The sequence below is a fragment of the Pinus tabuliformis genome, chromosome 5_1 (genome assembly GCF_031772625.1).
Source record: "Pinus tabuliformis cultivar Carrire ecotype Pingquan chromosome 5_1, CPIR1, whole genome shotgun sequence".
Lineage (NCBI taxonomy): Eukaryota > Viridiplantae > Streptophyta > Pinopsida > Pinales > Pinaceae > Pinus > Pinus tabuliformis.
The window spans coordinates 261,374,546-261,398,327 of record NC_142305.1 but is presented as its reverse complement, the minus strand read 5'-3'; positions in this window follow the sequence as shown (position 1 = coordinate 261,398,327).

Sequence of the window (23,782 nt, the reverse complement as noted above, 5' to 3'; positions counted from 1 at the left end):
AATATGTCCCCAAAAAAATAGAGTCAATATTTTGTAATTTGTCCATAGTTGTTAAAATCGAGATTTCGGGGAATTAGTTCCAATTTACCCCTACTCTTTTCTTGTATAAATGTATGGGCAAAAGGCAAGTTGGGAGGTGTTAAGCTAGTTAAGTAGTAGAAAATACACAGGCTGTACCATAGAACAAAGCACGCAAGATTTTATCATTTGAGCGTTAATTTATGGGTAATTTATGGGTAACTTTTGCAACCATGATTGGTGGAGGAGGCCCCCTTTGTTGGTCACTAATTGCAGTTTCATTCAGTTAATTAGGTTTATCATAAATGTTCTTTAATTTTTTAAATTTGATTTTGTGAGCAATTGTTGATTATCATTAGTTAACATTTATATTTATTATTACTCATGTAGGTTGATTTTTTAAAATCGAGATTATTTTGTGTTGTTGTTGCAAAGAGTGGAGTGGTTTAATTGTTGTCACTTACATAGATTAAATTGTTGTTGAGATAGGACTCTATTTGACATGCTTTGACTACTAAATTATTTTTTTTATAGATTAAGTTTTTTTCCTTTTAAATTACATTAAGTGCGTTCTCTTTTCATCATAGTTTGTAATTGGTTGAAGTTATAACTGAGATTTTTGGAGTGGATTGAATTGTATGGAGTTTCTAAGATATGATCTGCAAGTGTGAATTTCCTGGCCACATTATCATGCTAACCACTAATATTAGAAAGAGATTTGCTTCCTACATAGACTTTTCACATAATCTTGAAATAACATAAATTTAGATTAATAATTAATGCGGAGTGTTGTTTAGTTGTCCTGAATAGACATTTTCCGACACCGAAACCAACAACCATCATTGCTCTCCTTGACTAGTCGAAGTCTCGACTCATTCGGTGGTCTTCCTTACTGCATACCCATTTATGCTCTCATTATGTGCTACTCTTCTTTAGTTATGTTTTTGGTTTTTTCCTTCAAACTTTCTGTTATCACAAAATCATGTACTGATGGCTGCTAATCAGTTAGACTCTATGTAACTATTTCAGACCAGACTCTTGGCTAAGGATTAGCCTCCCTAACCTGAGAGGGCTCTCTCAAAACAAACTACTGACTATGATTAACACTAAGAGGGCTAACTCTTGAAATGAAAACTTTAATAAACATGCTGGTTGGACAGACAACATAAGATTTCACCCATTGGGCTCATGGAGTCAAACACCATTTCAGTAAACAATAAACTACTCAATCATGGAAGTCAGGGCATGTAAAGTCCAAACACTCAAAACATTTCTCAAAGAACCTCAACTCATAAATATACACAGAAAATCTGAGCAACTAGGTGAATTCAGAGTGAATGCATATCTATTGAGCTGTAAAACATGAAGGATAAGACAAAGCCATATACATCTTGAGCATCTGAACTAAGTATGAATCCTGAGAAGAAAAAAGTAGTCCTTTATATTACTGTAACAAGTCTTTACATAAGCCAATATAGACTTTCTTTTCCAAAAAACATCCAACCCCTTTTACATTCATCTTTCAGCTCTATATAGAATATTTACTCTACCTGATTCGAGCTCCCTCCTCCAGCGTGAGGGGAGCTCAATAATTACCTATGATGACACCTACTAACTTTTAACTACCTAATAATTACAGCTGACCACTAATTGACAGCGCTAGAATCCTAAAACAATTAAAACTTTAATTCTACATCATGCTGGAAATGGCATTTATTACAACCAGGATGGTGCTCCTACGAAAAGAAGGAGAAAACAGGCTCATTCTCTGACAAATGGCTTCTTTTAGTTTGGCTGTGATAGGTGTCTGTAGTTGCTTACTGGCCTTTAATGTAACATGTTTTCCAATACGCTGAAATATAGGAAACTACTCCTGTTTGTCGGTCCTTGGTTCGCCTCAACATATTCGAATCTAAAGGAGTATGCTTTTATCCTTTAATTAACCAAAATAGAGCGTCCTGTATGTGCTATCCACCGTTTCTTGTACCTTGTGATGACACAACATTTCAAAAGAAGATTTGCCGCTTTGTTAATCATCATTGACCAACTGAACTGTAATATGCAGCTACAGCAGTTTCGTAGCGCGCTACGAAACTGCTGTGTAATTTCAAAAACACAGCTTCAACTCAAAATCTGACTGTCTTCAAGTAACGAGGAAGAAGAAATGTATGCCAATCATTGGCAATGAAAACAAAACCCTCCCCATAAGGTCCACTAAAGTGTTCACTGCCTGAAAGATTAAGAATCCTTGGAGTTTCAATAACTGCCTGACATAAGAGGCTAAAACAAAGTTCATTGTCTTGGGTTTTTATCCCTGAACAAGAGATAACTGCCTCAGAAGGTTTATGATCTTCTGCTTCAACACCATCATCTATTAAAACGCCACATTCCGTTGTAATTGCTTTAGCTATGTTAATATTGTCACCAGTGACCATCCTCACTGTAATACCTGCCATATCATGTTGTGGAGATGCTTTCTTGCAGCAAACTTTAGCCCAAGGGCTTACATTGCATTAGTCTTATCACTTATAATCCTGTTTCAGCAAAGAATGCATCACTAATCAATTGGTGAACCACTTTCATAATGATTTTCTTGGATCTTCAACGTGTTCCACATACTTGTCAGAATAGTCAGTCATCCAGTTTGCACGGTGTTCCTACATCATTTTAGATTAAGCTCGCTTCTGTCATTACATATCACAGCAAAATTGATTAGCATCAAACCAATAACAGCTTCATAAATCCCAACTGGAGCATAAAGTCACTGCAGTATTCCTCGCTGTCCTCAATAACTACTGAATTTTCAGTTTCCATATTTCTTTTGTATGCATATGCCAATCTCTAGTGGCGTCCATGTTCACAGATTACATAAGCATCAAATGCTTTCAAGGGCAACAAATACATGAATCAAATTTTCTAGCCGAAAGAGGCCAGAGTACTTACGCACATGTAATTATAAGGCTAATGCTTTTCATTTTCTTCGTTGGACCCACATCAGCCCCAGATGTAGCACTAGCCGAGCGCTTTCTCACATAGCCTTCATGAAGTGGCTTAGGAATTTGATAGGAGAACTGTGAAACCTGAAGAGGATTAGTGTCAGGATTTTCCTGCTTCAAATATGGAAATAGCCTTAGAGTCGGATCTCGGGATTTGAGGAATTCTTATCGACTGTCTGAGCGGCTTTGGTTGACTTGAGCGGCGTCTTGTTCTAGAGCTCCTACAATAGTAACTCCAAGTCTTCGGCAAACTTCAATATATATTATGCTTAGCATTATTCCACTTCCAAATGCAGATTTAAGCACTTGATGCAAGTATGACTGTTTTGGATTGTTAAGAAGAGATGACCTAGTAAGCCTCGTAAATCAAAAAGAACAAAATTCACCGCCTCCAAAATTTTCAACAGATGGCACCCAATTTCTTTTAATACTAACTCTGCTTCCACTTGTTTTGTCACTTTCTTTCCAGCTGTGATTTCAAAAGCATGGATCTTCATGATGGCAATTGTAACATACCCCATGACCACATTATTCCCCAAATGAGCCTCGGCCACATCACATAATTTTCCTATAATATATTGCGCAGAGTATTTCCCATCAGCTGTTCCATACTTTCCCAAAACCCAGCATATTACTTGCAAAAGAATAGATGGAGGTTTCGGCTCTCCAAGTATCTGCAAATATGAACCCACAGCAGAAGATCTCAATTGGCTATCAGCATCCTCATTATCTTCACCAGAGCCTTCAGCAATCCGTCGCATTAAATTATGTGCCACTTTAATATTTACCGGATCTCCATTGTGTTCAAAGACTTTATTCATAATCTGAATGAACCAATGATTGCTTGGTGCAAAGCGTTCTGCAATTACTTCAACCTTGCTGGATTTTATTAACATTAATATTAATTAGTTTGATTAATATTAATAAACTCTGTTTCTTAAAAGCCATCTTCTAATATAGAAAGAGCTCTCAAGTAATCACTTGCAGAAGTCTGAAAATCCTCTCTTTCCAATGATGTATCTTCTAAAGAACTACACCACGACCAACATCTTCTAAATCTTGATATGCTTTCCTTCTTATGATTGGCACCTTATTCAAAAGCCACCTTTCTATTAACCTCAGCTGTCATTGACAGTGGAACTGATTGAGGACTTTTATCCTGGTTAACAAGCTTTAAACTCTCACTAGAAGGCAAGCAAGCCTGTAGCCATAACTCAGATGAATTACAAACTTCACCATCAATTTTCCGAAACAGGCTTTTCTATGCATATATCATATTCCCACAGAACTCATAGGAGACAAAAGTGATATGGGTGAGCAATGGTTTCAGACAAATTCCCAATTTCGTAGCGCAGCCAGTGCAAATTATGAATTATGCGCTACGAAACCACCTAAACATCTTGCGCTGCGAAACTACTAAAAGGGTTCATGTGCTTATTTGCAGACATTTAGCATTGAAATTTTGTCAGTGATAACAGTGGCTCCACTTGGGATAGTGTGCCCTTGTGGTACACTAAGAACATGCAGATCCAGTGCCTTATCCATTTATGACAAACAGAAATTTGCTTGACAAGCATGACTGTAGGAGAAAGAAAGCTACATCTACTGAAAAATGCTCAGTTGACCTTGAGCTTATTTGTATTTACCTACCTACCTACCCTAACAATTTAAACTTCTTCCTGCTCAATCAATATGAAATTTCCAATGTAGCCAATCCTCTGTTTTATCTGATATTTGTTTTCTTTGACTGCATCGGAGTTCAGAGCCAATATGATAGTATGATGACCGCTGCCACTGAATTTGTCTCTGATCTTTATAGGAAAACTGAAAAACTTGAGAGTAAAAATCTTTTATGTAATCAGCTACAGGATCCCAGAATACATGATCAGCTTGATTTTTCTTGTAACTTTCCAGTTGTGCAAACTAACCTTCAACAGCAGTGTGCATTTCCTCAAGTGTAAAAGAGAAAGGAAACAATACTCTCTCCTTATGTTCTGCCATAGAAAGCTTCTGAAAATAATGATCATGATTATGAAAACTGCATGCCTGAATTTGACCTTCTAAACTTTCAATTTCTTTCTCAATGTCCTCAGCAACTTCATCAAAAAATCTCATCTTATCCTCTGCCTTGCAGTCAAATGATTTTAGATATGAGGACAAGGACAAAGAAAACTTTTCACCTATTTCTTCATTAATATGATCATCATTCCATTGTTTGAAACCTTCAATTGAAGGAAAGTTTGCCACCACCTCTGACCTAACTATCCATTCCTCCAAAAACATAAGCCAAAAGTCTTGAAATGACTTAATGGATTTGACAGGAAAGCTTTCAATCCATTGTTTGCATTTCCCTTCAAGTGAATCATAAAATAACATAATGCAAACATCTTCATGTTTAACTCTAAGAAGCTCAGCAAAATGACAGAAATCTTTGATATGCTTCAGAGCTAAACTCAAATCTTCTCCATTAAATTTGGGACCATTCCTTAGAAAATATGCATCCTTGGGAAAATGATTTGGGAAACCATGAATTCCTGAAAACTCTATGCATGCATACCTTGAACTACGAATGGTAGCTTCTGAGTCCTTCATAACTCCAGTGGAATTACCATGAACCTATGAATTTCGAACTCTTCAACAATGGAGTCGCCAAGGTAGATTTGCAGCCTTGAAAACCTTTTGAGCTCCTGCTACCTTCAGAAGTTCAGTTTCATAATTTCGGGAATGAGTAATCTTCAGACTCCCGGCAGACGAACCAAAATGTTATCACAAAATCATGTACTGATGGCTGCTAATCAGTTAGACTCTATGTAACTATTTCAGACCAGACTCTTGGCTAAGGATTAGCCTCCCTAACCTGAGAGGGCTCTCTCAAAACAAACTACTGACTATGATTAACACTAAGAGGGCTAACTCTTGAAATGAAAACTTTAATAAACATGCTGGTTGGACAGACAACATAAGATTTCACCCATTGGGCTCATGGAGTCAAACACCATTTCAGTAAACAATAAACTACTCAATCATGGAAGTCAGGGCATGTAAAGTCCAAACACTCAAAACATTTCTCAAAGAACCTCAACTCATAAATATACACAGAAAATCTGAGCAACTAGGTGAATTCAGAGTGATTGCATATCTATTGAGCTGTAAAACATGAAGGATAAGACAAAGCCATATACATCTTGAGCATCTGAACTAAGTATGAATCCTGAGAAGAAAAAAGTAGTCCTTTATATTACTGTAACAAGTCTTTACATAAGCCAATATAGACTTTCTTTTCCAAAAATCATCCAACCCCTTTTACATTCATCTTTCAGCTCTATATAGAATATTTACTCTACCTGATTCGAGCTCCCTCCTCCAGCGTGAGGGGAGCTCAATAATTACCTATGATGACACCTACTAACTTTGAACTACCTAATAATTACAGCTGACCACTAATTGACAGCACTAGAATCCTAAAACAATTAAGACTTTAATTCTACATCATGCTGGAAATGGCATTTATTACAACCAGGATGGTGCTCCTACGAAAAGAAGGAGAAAACAGGCTCATTCTCTGACAAATGGCTTCTTTTAGTTTGGCTATGATAGGTGTCCGTAGTTGCTTACTGGCCTTTAATGTAACATGTTTTCCAATACCCTGAAATATAGGAAACTGCTCCTGTTTGTCGGTCCTTGGTTTGCCTCAACATATTCGAATCCAAAGGAGTATGCTTTTATCCTTTAATTAACCAAAATAGAGCGTCCTGTATGTGCTATCCACCGTTTCTTGTACCTTGTGATGACACAACATTTAAAAAGAAGATTTGCCGCTTTGTTAATCATCATTGACCAACTGAACTGTAATATGCAGCTACAGCAGTTTCGTAGCGCGCTACGAAACTGCTGTGTAATTTCAAAAACACAGCTTCAACTCAAAATCTAACTGTCTTCAAGTAACGAGGAAGAATAAATGTATGCCAATCATTGGCAATGAAAACAAAACCCTCCCCATAAGGTCCACTAAAGTGTTCACTGCCTGAAAGATTAAGAATCCTTGGAGTTTCAATAACTGCCTGACATAAGAGGCTAAAACAAAGTTCATTGTCTTGGGTTTTTATCCCTGAACAAGAGATAACTGCCTCAAAAGGTTTATGATCTTCTGCTTCAACACCATCATCTATTAAAATGCCACATTCCGTTGCAATTGCTTTAGCTGTGTTAATATTGTCACCAGTGACCATCCTCACTGTAATACCTGCCATATCATGTTGTGGAGATGCTTTCTTGCAGCAAACTTTAGCCCAAGGGCTTACATTGCATTAGTCTTATCACTTATAATCCCGTTTCAGCAAAGAATGCATCACTAATCAATTGGTGAACCACTTTCGTAATGATTTTCTTGGATCTTCAACGTGTTCCACATACTTGTTAGAATAGTCAGGCATCCAGTTTGCACGATGTTCCTACATCATTTTAGATTAAGCTCGCTTTTGTCATTACATATCACAGCAAACTTGATTAGCATCAAACCAATAACAGCTTCATAAATCCCAACTGGAGCATAAAGTCACTGCAGTATTCCTCGCTGTCCTCAATAACTACTGAATATTCAGTTTCCATATTTCTTTTGTATGCATATGCCAATCTCTAGTGGCGTCCATGTTCACAGATTACAAAAGCATCAAATGCTTTCAAGGGCAACAATTACATGAATCAAATTTTCTAGCCGAAAGAGGCCAGAGTACTTACGCACATGTAATTATAAGGCTAATGCTTTTCATTTTCTTCGTTGGACCCACATCAGCCCCAGATGTAGCACTAGCTGAGCGCTTTCTCACATAGCCTTCATGAAGTGGCTTAGGAATTTGATAGGAGAACTGTGAAAGATTTATTCCTGCCTCTAAATATTCTGGATTTTCTATCAGAAACCTTTCAACCTCTGCCATTTGAACGTAACTTGTTCCTTGATGGAGTAACATAGTACACATCATCAAACTTGGATGCACCTTCACCTCTAATGACAAGCAATCTTTCCCATCCAGGGGGAAGCTGAGAAATATTTGGCTTGTCAATTGCCCAAAGTCTGCTCGTATCTTGAGAAATATCAGCTGGATCATCACATGATGCATCTGGACGCCAAGGATAAGCATTTTCACACACCCAAGGATCTTCCAGAATGTATTGTCATATAGCTTCGTATTGCTCCTTGGTTGGAATTAACCTCCACTTGAAGCACCTTGCACACTAGACAGTGAATGCCCCTACAGAAGATAAAACCCGTCTCGAAACGTCTCTCGGCATTGATACATCATTAACTGGACTTTCTTGTACAACAATGGGGTCTGAAACGGAGGCATAATCTAGTTCTTCAAAATAATTTCCACTGGGATTGTAGACTTCATTGCATGGAACATACTCCAATGAGGATGCATCTCTTGAATGCACTTCCTGAAAGGGTACGAGTTCATTAGAGATTAGCAGACGAGGATCTGATCTTGCTGAAACCTGAAGAGGATTAGTGTCAGGATTTTCCTGCTTCAAATATGGAAATAGCCTTAGAGTTGGATCTCGGGATTTGAGGAATTCTTATCGACTGTCTGAGCGGCTTTGGTTGACTTGAGCGGCGTCTTGTTCTAGAGCTCCTACAATAGTAACTCCAAGTCTTCGGCAAACTTCAATATATATTATGCTTAGCATTATTCCACTTCCAAATGCAGATTTAAGCACTTGATGCAAGTATGATTGTTTTGGATTGTTAAGAAGAGATGACCTAGTAAGCCTCGTAAATCAAAAAGAACAAAATTCACCACCTCCAAAATTTGCAACAGATGGCACCCAATTTCTTTTAATACTAACTCTGCTTCCACTTGTTTTGTCACTTTCTTTCCAGTTGTGATTTCAAAAGCATGGATCTTCATGATGGCAATTGTAACATACCCCATGACCACATTATTCCCCAAATGAGCCTCAGCCACATCACATAATTTTCCTATAATATATTGCGCAGAGTATTTCCCATCAGCTGTTCCATACTTTCCCAAAACCCAGCATATTACTTGCAAAAGAATAGATGGAGGTTTCGGCTCTCCAAGTATCTGCAAATATGAACCCACAGCAGAAGATCTCAATTGGCTATTAGCATCCTCATTATCTTCACCAGAGCCTTCAGCAATCCGTCGCATTAAATTATGTGCCACTTTAATATTTACCGGATCTCCATCGTGTTCAAAGACTTTATTCATAATCTGAATGAACCAATGATTGCTTGGTGCAAAGCGTTCTGCAATTACTTCAAGCTTGCTGGATTTTATTAACATTAATATTAATTAGTTTGATTAATATTAATAAACTCTGTTTCTTAAAAGCCATCTTCTAATATAGAAAGAGCTCTCAAGTAATCCCTTGCAGAAGTCTTAAAATCCTCTCTTTCCAATGATGTATCTTCTAAAGCACTACATCACGACCAGCATCTTCTAAATCTTGATATGCTTTCCTTCTTATGATTGGCACCTTATTCAAAAGCCACCTTTCTATTAACCTCAGCTGTCATTGACAGTGGAACTGATTGAGGACTTTTATCCTGGTTAACAAGCTTTAAACTCTCACTAGAAGGCAAGCAAGCCTGTAGCCATAACTCAGATGAATTACAAACTTCACCATCAATTTGCCGAAACAGGATTTTCTATGCATATATCATATTCCCACAGAACTCATAGGAGACAAAAGTGATATGGGTGAGCAATGGTTTCGGACAAATTCCCAATTTCGTAGCGCAGCCAGTGCAAATTATGAATTATGCGCTACGAAACCACCTAGACATCTTGTGCTGCGAAACTACTAAAAGGGTTCATGTGCTTATTTGCAGACATTTAGCATTGAAATTTTGTCAGTGATAACACTTTCCTTCTCCTTTCATTTTCCATCATTCGTTTTATATATACATGTCACAACAGTTCCTCGCCTCATGACCATCCCCTCATTTTTGTTTGTTCAGTTGCTCAACTCCGCTTTCATGTGGTTGACTCATTGCACACTTCACGTTAGCTCATGCTCGTAGGGCTAACCTTCATTCATTCGACTCATTCCACCATTTCCACCACATGTTGTCGTCTGACGTTCAAGCCAACTTATGTCCTTACGTGCATTCGGGCATGCCACTTGGTCATGTTGCATCTTTGTGGCACTTGTGCCACCCAAGCCGACATATCTCCATCCACCATTATGGCCATATGGAAACCACAATATTCTCTTTGGGGTCCAATTTATTGGGCATGCCCTCACCTATCGGTGTGCCTTTCGATTTTCTATCACCATCACCTAATCTTATTGGTTCCCTTGTCTCCACAGTGAAGTATTAACCAAACTCCATATCATCACATTATTATTTGCGATATAAAATTCCCAAATGGTGTTATGGAGATATTTCCCTTGGTTCATGTTCATTTAAAGGCGTACCTAATTTCACGTCTTAACACTAAGGGATTATGGATGGAGAGGATCCATTTTGTTGTTTAGAATGTGATATTTATCGTGAGGTAATTGTCTTGATATCTATTATGTATCCATAACTATTTATATTTACCAACAATTTAATTTAATGGTTGTTCAAGTTTATGTCTAAACAAAATATTAGGTATAAATTATTAGGTTTGTGTAGGATTTAGTTTCTCTTACATTATTCCTTCCAGTCTTTTAGGGAGGGGATGGTGGTGGGAGCCATTATAAAAATAAAAACATGCATAACTGACATTTAAGCTCCACTGAACTTTACAAAATCTTATTAACAACATCCTATAAATAAGAAAACCATACACAATCCTTATAAACATAGTTTTTTTAGATCTAACATTAAAACTAACCCAAAAACATAACCTAATTTAACCCAAAAAAAAGCTAACAAAACTAACTAAAATTTCAGAAAATCTAAACGGCTCAGATAACAAATAATAGAAATAGAGAAATTAGGGGAGAGGTGTCTAATGTTGTGCATGGACCAGTAATTGATACAGTACTGGTCCCACCAAACCACCAAAAATTGAGAGATATGCAACCAATATTTAAACAAAAATAAATAACATTAAGTGCAAATATGTTTTAATTTATGTTCAAAATTTCCCAAACATTGACTGGGCCCACAACTGTCCATAAATAGTATCTTAATACTTAACATTACAAGCCATATTGACCCAACTAGAAAATAGATAAAACCATAAATCCTTCCAAAATGATCTATTCCAGAAGTACAAAGTAGCAATCACTTAAACCGTCACTCAGCATAACTGAAGCTATGTAGTCCAAATAAATATCCATACCTGCACATAATAAAAGTGAATGTATGCCAGCCATAACTGCTATGCTGTTCAACATTTAAACCCACTGTTTTCAATAAATTACACCCAACCCAATAACATTTAAACCCATTGTGTTCAATAAATGACACCCAACCCATTTTATTTTTCATTAAAATATATCAAAGCACATGGATCAACAAATAACAAATTCCCATCCAATTAAATCCAGATCACATATTCAAAATGAAGCCATTGCAATCCATGTCCATCCTTACCACCAATTAAATTCAAGTGTAAAAAATATAAAAGAATTTCAACCACTGTTTAAGTTGCATGTTATGCATTCAAACTATTCACCAGCCTTGGAGGCAAACCATCGCAGAACATTTGACAGTATATTCAGGTTAGTTATTTCAATTATAGCACAAATTTCTATTACAATTCTACTTTCATTTCTCACAATTTTTATTTCAGCTCTTACAATTTCATTTTCATGAAAATATATATTTTTCTATTTTTCTATATTCTGAATCATTTTAAAGTTGATTGGAAAATATGACACAACCATAATGAAGAGTATTGGATAGTATGGTTAGCTACAAATGAAAAAGAATAAAACAACTCCACCTGAGAAATAATAATCTTAGTGGAAAATATGGCACAACCTAAATCTTGCTCAAAATAACTTTGTTGATAACATACCTCAAGCCATAACAAAATTGAGATAGCTTGCCACCTTAAGAGTAACTACCAGTAATTCAAATGTTCCAAAGCTTTCTAATTCAGTTTAGTAGCGGACACTGGACCATGCCACAAGTTGTTGAATCAAAATATCAGAGAAAAGACTATCTTTAAGTAACATAATTAATAAAATGGGTTAGATTGTTGAATCAAAAGATCATAGAAAAGACTATATTTAAGTAACATAATTAATAAAATGGGTTAGATTGTATTTCACACTGAATGTCTTTATAATAAATTGAGACATTAACCTTATGCTGAATATTTGAATGAAATGTTATGTCTTCCTTATAAAATTATGAAGTATTACAATTAGATTGAACTTGGTCAATTAATGTGATCATCATTCCCTTCAATATGTTCTCAGGTTGGTTATGGTAACTCAGACCATTACTATTGGCAGAGGCTTGAATATATGAAAACACCAAGACAAGCCTACAATATTGACACTAGCAATCCTAGATCAAATCTTGCAGGAGAAACTTCTACTACAATGGAAGTTTATTCAATAGTCTTTAGACAATCTAATCCTGATTACTCTAATGAACTTTTGAGCCATGCAAAATAGGTAATTTTCTCTTATCCATAGAATTTAATATTGAAGGCATTATTCCCATATTCAATAACTATGTTGGGTATTGCTCTAATATAATCTGATATATTGATATTCGAATGGCTGGGAGAATTTTGCAGCTTTTTGAGTTTGTTGACAAGTACTAAGGAAGGTATGACAAAAATATTACAATAGTGAGAGAATGTTATGGGTCAATTATTGGATATGATGTAAGTTCTTTTCAACTTGAAAGAAACATGAGGTAAACATCATTCCCTTCAATATGTTCTCAGGTTGGTTATGGTAACTCAGATCATTACCGTTGGCAGAGGCTAGAATATATAAAAACACCAAGGCAAACCTACAATATTGACTCTAACAATCCTGGATCAAATCTTGCAGGACAAACTCCTATGGTAAGGCAGTTAGTCATCCCTAACACAAAGATTTTATATAGATAGGAAGACTCGGAAGTCATTCCCTTGACTCTAAGCAACTAAGGTATCTAACGAATGTCTTTTCCTCATGTATCTCTGCACTTCTTCAATCTTTGTCTTCGAACAACCTAGCTTTGCAAGCCATTTCTCAGTCAATTGAAAATCATATATCCCCATCACATATTTGCAATAATCCACAATACCCATAGGATCTCTATCATCCACTTATGCACTTAAATCATCCTCATTAGAAGAAGCACTCAAGCATCTCACTCTGACATCACACTGTTGGTGAATACACTTGGTTGAAGTCTCTCAATGTTGCTCAAGATTGGGAGAAGATCCAACTTCTCCTACCCAACCTACAAATTGAATCATACTATCAATTTAATATGCTCATGTAGGCATTTCCACTAGCTCCCTTTTTTGTTTATCATTATATAGGGTTGTTCCCTTCTCAAACTTATGTAACTAAGGATCTATCTCATACAACACAACTGTGAATACCATTGAATGATATCCCACACTACTCTTCTTCACCAATGGCACCATCTAAGCTCCATGGTCTCTAATGATAAAAAGTTTATCCTTCTCCAACAAAGGAAATGTTTGAATTGTATTCATAAAATCCAAGCCCATAATCATCGAATAATCCTCCAACAATATAACTCTCAAAAACATTTTACCAAACCATGAGCCCACTCTCATCAGTGCATCCTTGAGAATACAAAATGTTGGCCTCATCTTAGAGTTCATTACTTTGTAGGAAAACATCATTCCCTTCAATATGTTCTCAGTTTGGTTATGGTAACTCAGACCATTACTATTGGCAGAGGCTATAATATATGAAAACACCAAGACAAGCCTACAATATTGACACTATAAATCCTAGATCAAATCTTGCAGGAGAAACTTCTACTACAATGGAAGTTTCTTATTACTCTAATGAACTTTTGAGCCATGCAAAATAGGTAATTTCTCTTATCCATATAATTTAATACTAATGGCATTATTCCCATATTCAATAACTATATCGGGTATTTCTCTAATCTAATCTAATATCTTGATATTCAAATGGCTCAGAGAATTTTGCAGCTTTTTGAGATTGTTGACAAGTACTAAGGAAAGTATGAAAAAAGTATTAAAATAGTAAGAGAATGTTATGGGTCGATTATTGGATATGATGTAAGTTCTTTTCAACATGAAAGTAACATAAGGCAAACACTACTTGAACTACATGATTGACAATGCAGGCCCACTTGGTGAGACAATGTGGGCCATGAATGAATTCCATTGCGATAACAAACATGAGTCTAAACAAACTAATTCAAAAAACAGTAACTACCAGATCTTCTCATAGTACCAGAAGAATGTGGAAACTCACAGTAGTTTTACAAGTACAAATACAGTCATGGTATTTTAAGTGTAAAAATAAGTTATGAAAACAACAACCACTGATAATTTTGAAGACATACAACAAAATGATTTTGTAGATTTGATTTTTCAAGGATACTAACATACATGTTGATAATTGCCTGTGATAAAGCAGAAGTATTTTTTCCTTCTATGAAAGCATAATTTTCAAATATTCTTAACTAATTCACTCAATAATTCTACAGGTTGCTACATCTGTGGCAAGAGTTAGTTATGTTTCTCGTACAAGGAGAAGTCGCAGGAGAGTGACAAGTGGTGCCCAGCTATGATGCCCATCATCAGATGAGGACAGGATAGGTGATGTGAATGTCAACAATGCCCCAAGGAACGTTGCTGAGGATGACCATGCGACTGAATCTGATGTTGTCACACCATCACCCACAGAGCCACCTTCAACAACAGTCCAAGGGGCAAGTTCAACTAAAAAGATATGTGCTATAAGAGGATGGAAAAACCAAGAAATGTTAGTTGCAATTGACGACTTAGCATTTAATGGATACTCGGTTTGGACATCTACAAAAAACATGGTATTCCTCCCTCATCAATACATTATTGGATAAATGGACTAACTCATAGAAAATGTAGAGGGCCTCTTACAGTTATGATTGACAAGGAGGAGGCTAAGGTGGTTGAGTGGTGTAAAGAGATGGCCCAATTCGGACATGGACTAGAGTTGATACAACTCAAATTCACAGCTGCTCAAATCTATCAAGAGAGGCCAAACCCATTCAAAGGTGGGTTTCTTAGTAAATCATGGTGGTTTGGGTTTAAAAAAAGGCATCCTTACCTTGTATTACGTACAGCTGAGAGCCTTGACAGAGAGAAAGCAATAAATTTGCGCCCTGCAGTTGTGCAAAAGTTATATGACACTCTTTCTAGTGCTTACAATAAACATTCATATGGAGTAGACCATATATGGAACTATGATGAAATAGGTTTACAGGCAAGGAGAAATTGTGGCATGCAGGTAATTTCTAGGAGAGGGAGCCAAAATGTGCCAAAGATTTTTCCTAAGAGAAGGGAGTGGATAACTATTTTATGTTGTGTCAATGCAATTGGTACTTCAATCCTAGGATTTTATCTATTCAAAGGTAAAAATCAACTAAAAAACTATATACAGAACAATGAACCAGGCAAATGCATGGCTTCACATTACCATGCATGGATGACTAAAGAATTGTTTTTAAGTTGGATTTTTCACTTTGATTCATCGGTACCAGGTGGAATTTCACCTAATCACAGACACCTATTTATATTAGATGGCCATGGCAGCCACATGGTTCTATAAAAAATTGGGGAAGAAAAAAAATTAGCCATCAACCTGTTGACATTTCCCACTCATATTGTTTCTGGGAAAACTAGTATTTCTAAGGAATGCTAGCCCTTTAGGTTTGGTAGCTACCCTAGAAACAACAGTTTAAAACAATTCAATGATTTCTTCTATGTGTAACAGATAACAGAAAGATAATGGAACCAACTTGGAACTTCCGCTTGATCCCTTGCTTGATCTCTCTCCCCTTTGACAGAACCCGCAACTCCTCCCCGTACTTAACACGCTTGGAGAGTACCTGCACAAGTACAACAACAAAGAATTGTCAAAGCATCGTGATCTATTACAACATAAACATTACATAATCATATATATAATGAACAAATGATAACATTCACAATTGCACAATCATATGGAAGAAAACTTGAAGAACTTTATTGATTGAAGGGAGAATTACAACCCAGTTGTTTGATCCAGCATCATCCTCCGAGCTTCAATCCTTCTTCACCTCATGAAATAGCAAGATCACTCCATCAATACAATGCTCTTTCCTCAATTACAAACTATCAACACTTACTTACAATTCACAACATTCCAGCCTCTGGATCTCTTGGATGAGGGATCCATTTATAGATGTGTGCAAGGGTGTGAGTCATCCATGGGGTTTGATTAGTTTCATTCCACTTGTTACAACTGGTTCCACAAGATAAGGGATAACTGAAGGTTTAAGATCCCTTATTCATCCTTGGGCGAATTCAAAGAGGCAAGTGACAGAGGAGAAGTTTCTAGAAGATTCCATGAGAATCCACTTAGCAAACTATCCTGGGCATTTGTCCATCCTCGCCCATCGCACGCTATTGAAGGCCTAAATAGTATGCATCACACCCTGGTAGTGGAGCAGTCAATATGCATTGCACTTTGTCAGTGGAGCAGTCAGTATGGTTCAGTTTAGTCAATTTCTGGATGGTTTCTCAGATGGAACTTTTGGAGAATGATGTATTCAAATGATTATGTTCCTTTAGGGTATGAAACAACTATTTTAGGGGTTGAAGGAGCCCTAATACATCAACATATAAGTTGGGGTTGATGTGCCCAAATAATTCTATAACAGTTGCCCCCTAAAGCATGAGGTCATAAATATTAATGTAGGATGAAATGCTTTATCATGAGGATCCGAAGTTTCGAACTGGAAGGTGACCTGCATAAGTTACAATACAATACATCATCATAATATAATTTCATGATCTAGCTAAGGGAGGCATTCCCATGCTCAGCTTTATAAATTTCATTTCATGTACATAGATCAGATGGTTGTCTGTAGATACATACTAGTGATTCTTCAGATATAGAGTCATCATTCATGTTTAGGATGACCATTCGTGCAAAGCCTTTTGTACATTTGATGTTTTTATATCCCTGAATATATTGTAGACCAGATGGATGAAACTAGATCCGGGGTCTTCAAACTCGTTCAATCTTCGCTCGATGTGATCCATGTGAAAAGATATTCTGGAGTCAAACATGGAAATACATCGCCTGATTACTAGCCAATGATGTAAGTTGTTAACAGACGCGAGAGGAATCACCGATAATGATAATGACCCTCAAGGTACTATAGTACAAATCACGTGGTGTGAACATATGATCCGATGTCGAACACCACACAAAATCTTTCGGTTGAATGCCATTGATGTCAACCTGTCACCAGAAGTAAGAAACTTGCCATTGATGTATGCAAGCTTCAAATAACTTAAATCATCTTCATTAGAAGAAGCACTCAAGCATCTCACTCTGACATCACACTGCTAGTGAAGACACTTGGTTGAAGTCTCTCAATGTTGCTCAATATTGGGAGAAGATCCAACTTCTCCTACCCAACCTACAAATTGAATCATCCTGTCAATTTAATATGCTCATGTAGGCATTTCCACTAGCTCCCTTTCTTTTTGATCATTATATAGGGTTGTTCACTTCTCAAACTTATGTAACTAAGGATCTATCTCATACAACACAACTATGAATACCATTGAATGATATCCCACACTACTCTTCCTCACCAATGGCACCATCTAAGTTCCATGGTCTCTAATGATAAAAAGTTTATCCTTCTCCAACAAAGGAAATGTTTTCATTGTCTTCATAAAATCCAAGCCCAAAATCATTGAATAATCCTCCAACAGTATAACTCTTAAAAACATTTTACCAAACCATGAGCCCACTCTCATCAATGCATCCTTGAGAATACAAAATGTTGGCCTCATCTTAGAGTTCATTACTTTGTAGGAAAACATCATTCCCTTTAATATGTTCTCAGTTTGGTTATCGTAACTCAGACCATTACTATTGGCAGAGGCTAGAATATATGAAAACACCAAGACAAGCCTACAATATTGACACTATAAATCCTAGATCAAATCTTGCAGGAGAAACTTCTACTACAATGGAAATTTCTTATTACTCTAATGAACTTTTGAGCCATGCAAAATAGGTAATTTTCTCTTATCCATATAATTTAATACTAATGGAATTATTCCCATATTCAATAACTATATTGGGTATTTCTCTAATCTAATCTGATATCTTGATATTCAAATGGCTCAGAGAATTTTGCAGCTTTTTGAGTTTGTTGAAAAGTACTAAGGAAAGTATGAAAAAAGTATTAAAATAGTAAGAGAATGTTATGGGTCAATTATTGGATATGATGTAAGTTCTTTTCAACTTGAAAGTAACATAAGGCAAACACTACTTGAACTACATGATTGACAATGCAGGCCCACTTGGTGAGACAATGTGGGCCATGAATGAATTCCATTGCGATAACAAACATGAGTCTAAACAAATTAATTCAAAAAACAGTAACTACCAGATCTTCTCATAGTACCAGAAGAATGTGGAAACTGACAGTAGTTTTACAAGTACAAATACAGTCATGGTATTTTAAGTGTAAAAATAAGTTATGAAAACAACAGCCACTGATAATTTTGAAGACATACAACAAAATGATTTTGTAGATTTGATTTTTCAAGGATACTAACATACATGTTGATAATTGCCTGTAATAAAGTAGAAGTATTTTTTCCTTCTATGAAAGCATAATTTTCAAATATCCTTAACTAATTCACACAATAATTCTACAGGTTGCTACATATGTGGCAAGAGTTAGTTATGTTTCTCGTACAAGGAGAAGTCACAGGAGAGTGACAAGGGGTGCCCAGCTATAATGCCCATCATCAGATGAGGACAGGACAAGTGATGTGAATGTCAACAATGCCCCAAGGAACGTTGCTGAGGATGACCATGCGACCGAATCTGATGTTGTCACACCATCACCCACAGAGCCACCTTCAACAACAGTCCAAGGGGCAAGTTCGACTAAAACGATTAGTGCTATAAGACGATGGAAAAAAGAAGAAATGTTAGTTGCAATTGACGACTTAGCATTTAATGGATACTCAGTTTGGGCATCTGCAAAAAACATGGCATTCCTCCCTCATCAATACATTATTGGATAAATGGACTAACTCATAGAAAACGTAGAGGGCCTCTTACAATTATGATTGACAAGGAGGAGGCTAAGGTGGTTGAGTGGTGTAAAGAGATGGCCCAATTCGGACATGGACTAGAGTTGATACAACTCAAATTCACAGCTGCTCAAATCTATCTAGGGAGGCCAAACCCTTTCAAAGGTGGGTTTCTTAGTAAATCATGGTGGTTTGGGTTTAAAAAAAGGCATCCTTACCTTGTATTGCGTACAGCTGAGAGCCTTGACAGAGAGAAAGCAATAAATTTGCGCCCTGCAGTTGTGCAAAAGTTATATGACACTCTTTCTAGTGCTTACAATAAACATTCATATGGAGTAGACCATATATGGAACTGTGATGAAATAGGTTTACAGGCAAGGAGAAATTGTGGCATGCAGGTAATTTCTAGGAGAGGGAGCCAAAATGTGCCAAAGATTTTTCCTAAGAGAAGGGAGTGGATGACTATTTTATGTTGTGTCAATGCAATTGGTACTTCAATCCTAGGATTTTATCTATTCAAAGGTAAAAATCAACTAAAAAACTATATACAGAACAATGAACCAGGCGAATGCATGGCTTTACATTACCATGCATGGATGACTAAAGAATTGTTTTTAAGTTGGATTTTTCACTTTGATTCATCGGTACCAGGTGGAATTTCACCTAATCACAGACACCTATTTATATTAGATGGCCATGGCAGCCACATGGTTCTATAAACAATTGGGGAAGCAAAAAATTTAGCCATCAACCTATTGACATTTCCCACTCATATTGTTTCTGGGAAAACTAGTATTTCTAAGGAATGCTAGCCCTCTAGGTTTGGTAGCTACCCTAGAAACAACAGTTTAAAGCAATTCAATGATTTCTTCTATGTGTAACAGATAAGAGAAAGATAATGGAACCAACTTGGAACTTCTGCTTGATCCCTTGCTTGATCTCTCTCCCCTTTGACAGAACCCACAACTCCTCCCCGTACTTAACATGCTTGGAGAGTACCTGCACAAGTACAACAACAAAGAACTGTCAAAGCATCGTGATCTATTACAACATAAACATTACATAATCATATATATAATGAACAAATGATAACATTCACAATTGCATAATCATATGGAAGAAAACTTGAAGAACTTTATTGATTGAAGGGAGAATTACAACCCAGTTGTTTGATCCAGCATCATCCTCCCAGCTTCAATCCTTCTTCACCTCATGAAATAGCAAGATCACTCCACCAATACAATGCTCTTTCCTCAATTACAAACTATCAACACTTACTTACAATTCACAACATTCCAGCCTCTGGATCTCTTGGATGAGGGATCCATTTATAGATGTGTGCAAGGGTGTGAGTCATCCATGGGGTTTGATTAGTTTCATTCCACTTGTTACAACTGGTTCCACAAGATAAGGGATAACTGAAGGTTTAAGATCCCTTATTCATCCTTGGGCGAATTCAAAGAGGCAAGTGGCAGAGGAGAAGTTTCTAGAAGATTCCATGAGCATCCACTTAGCAAACTATCTCGGGCATTTGTCCATACTCGCCCATCGCATGCTATTGAAGGCCTAAATAGTATGCATCGCACCCTGGTAGTGGAGCAGTCAATATGCATTGCACTTTGTCAGTGGAGCAGTCAGTATGGTTCAGTTTAGTCAATTTCTGGATGGTTTCTGAGATGGAACTTTTGGAGAATGATGTATTCAAATGATTATGTTCCTTTAGGGTATGAAACAAATATTTTAGGGGTTTAAGGAGCCCTAATACATCAACATATAAGTTGGGGTTGATGTGCCCAAATAATTCTATAACAGTTGCCCCCTAAAGCATGAGGTCATAAATATTAATGTAGGGTGAAATGCTTTATCATGAGGATCTGAAGTTTCGAACTGGAAGGTGACCTGCATAAGTTACAATACAATACATCATCATAATATAATTTCATGATCTAGCTAAGGGAGGCATTCCCATGCTCAGCTTTATAAATTTCATTTCATGTACATAGATCAGATGGTTGTCTGTAGATACATACTGGTGATTCTTCAGATATAGAGTCATCATTCATGTTTAGGATGACCATTTGTGTAAGCCTTTGTACATTTGATGTTTTTATATCCCTGAATATATCGTAGACCAGATGGATGAAACTAGATCCGGGGTCTTCAAACTCGTTCAATATTCGCTCGATGTGATCCATGTGAAAAGATGTTCTGGAGTCAAACATGGAAATACATCGCCTGATTACTAGCCAATGATGTAAGTTGTTAACAGACGCGAGAGGAATCACCGATAATGATAATGACCCTCAAGGTACTATAGTACAAATCACGTGGTGTGAACATATGATCCGATGTCGAACACCACACAAAATCTTTCGGTTGAATGCCATTGATGTCAACCTATCACCAGAAGTAAGAAACTTGCCATTGATGTATGCAAGCTTCAAAGCACTGAAAGGGTTGTTTCTAAGTCAACTTCTTGGATAATGAGCTAATGTTGACAAGAAGCGACTTTTCGTAGGAGGGCCATGATGTATCCCACATCTACGACATGAAACGAAGCAAATGATTTCTGGAGGTGAAAATGCACTGACGACACAAGGTTCAGGAATGACGGTCATGAAAAAATGAAGGTTGGAGGTATTGTAGTGGATGCGACATTAATTAGATGATGATTTCTCAACTAATGACTTCTCTTGAACATGTCGGTGACATTGAGATGAATTGGTAGCATTAACCCAAAAATATGGATGGTATGAAAGACCAATGGTGAGATGACTGGTGAATGAAATAACCCAACCCAACTCAATAATGGAGACGAAGTGGAAGTTTCATGTTCAAGAGCGACCTGCTACCATAAATTCTTCAAGTTTTTTCCCTTTTTTCCTAGTCATTGCTGGCCAATACCTCTTTATTTTTGTCAAGCTTGAGGAGGATAACATATGCTTGTTCTATAATTCGCCCTTCAGGCAAACCTGTCGCTATTTGATGTTTAACGAGTCTAGCGGCAGTGAAACTCGGTCTCGTCTAGAATGGGCAAGTTTGTCACTATTGTTTTAACGAGTTTAATGACAAGGATAACTCGGTCCTTTTCACGTTTAGAGAGTTTGAAAATGGATGAAAAGAAAACTCCATAAGTTCTTTTTCGTAAAGTAATTCCTTAGGTCCAAAAATGGATAAAATAATACAGGAGGGATGACGTTTCCAATCACTTTAACGAGCTAAAAATGACAAGCACTTGACAATCTTTTCATTTTTAACAAGTCTAAAAAGGGTTTAAAGAGGACTCTATTTATTTTTCGTAAAATAAGCCCTCAGGTCCGAAAAAGGATAAAATAATACAGAAGGGATGACTTTTCCAATCACTTTAACGAGCTGAAAAAGACAAGCGCTCGACAATCTTTTCATATTTAACGAGTCTGAAAAGGGCTTAAAGGAGACTCAATATTGAGGAACGAGTGGTGTCTCGGGTAGCAACTCGTTCCAGTGACGTTGGAACTTCTCAAAACATGTTGAATTCTATGAAGAGGCTGGCTAATAAAACCACTCATTGCAATTGTTCCTCAAAAAGGGTAAAACAACCAAGTGAGAGCATATGATCGGCTAAAGGGGTGGTGGTGATGGGATGTACAGAACCAAGGCTCAAAAGGCTGATAGAATGGCAATCACAAAGGTTAATGGGTTCATTTTTAGACAATCTTGAACCATGGGTTAACTATTCTTGGATTCGGTTTCATGTTTTCATAAGCTCGAAACAAGAACAAACTATGCTTGGAGTCAGTTTCATTTTTACACAAGCTCGAAACGACAAAACTATGCTTTAAGTCAGTTTCATTTCTTCAGAAGCTTGAAATGACAACACTATGCTTGAAGTCAGTTTCATTTTTACACAAGCTTGAAACAACAAAACTATGCTTGAAGTCAGTTTCATTTTTACACAAGCTCGAAACGACAAAACTATGCTTGAAGTCAGTTTCATTTTTACACAAGCTTGAAATGACAAAATTATGCTTGAATTTAGTTTCATTTTTACACAAGCTCGAAACGACAAAACTGTGCTTGATGTCACATTGCATGCCCCCAAAGATGATGAAAAAGAGAATCTCTTGTAATTAGATGGGAAATCACTGCGGTGAAGCAGGACAGTTATCCAACACCTTCTTGGTTTCATCCAAGATAGACAAAGGTGAATGGTGTGATAGACCTACAGGGAAACTTATCTTTACCATTAGGTGCATGCCCCCCAAGCTTCATTACATTCACCCGACTACTCATGGCTATCAGGTGGATGGAATGAAGGTTCAAGTGATACCGTTGATGTAAATGGACTATTTAAGGAAGATGATTGATTTGGGGCTATGGTTGGACCGGGAAATGATAGCTAGTCAATGGTGACAATCTTGCCTTCATGTCGGAAATGCATCACTTAGTAAAGTGTTGAAACAATAGCTTCCATTTTATAAACATAGTCATGCCCAAGAAGTAGATTGTAATCTAAAGGTCCCAAGACTACCATCACGTTCAGATAAACGGTCT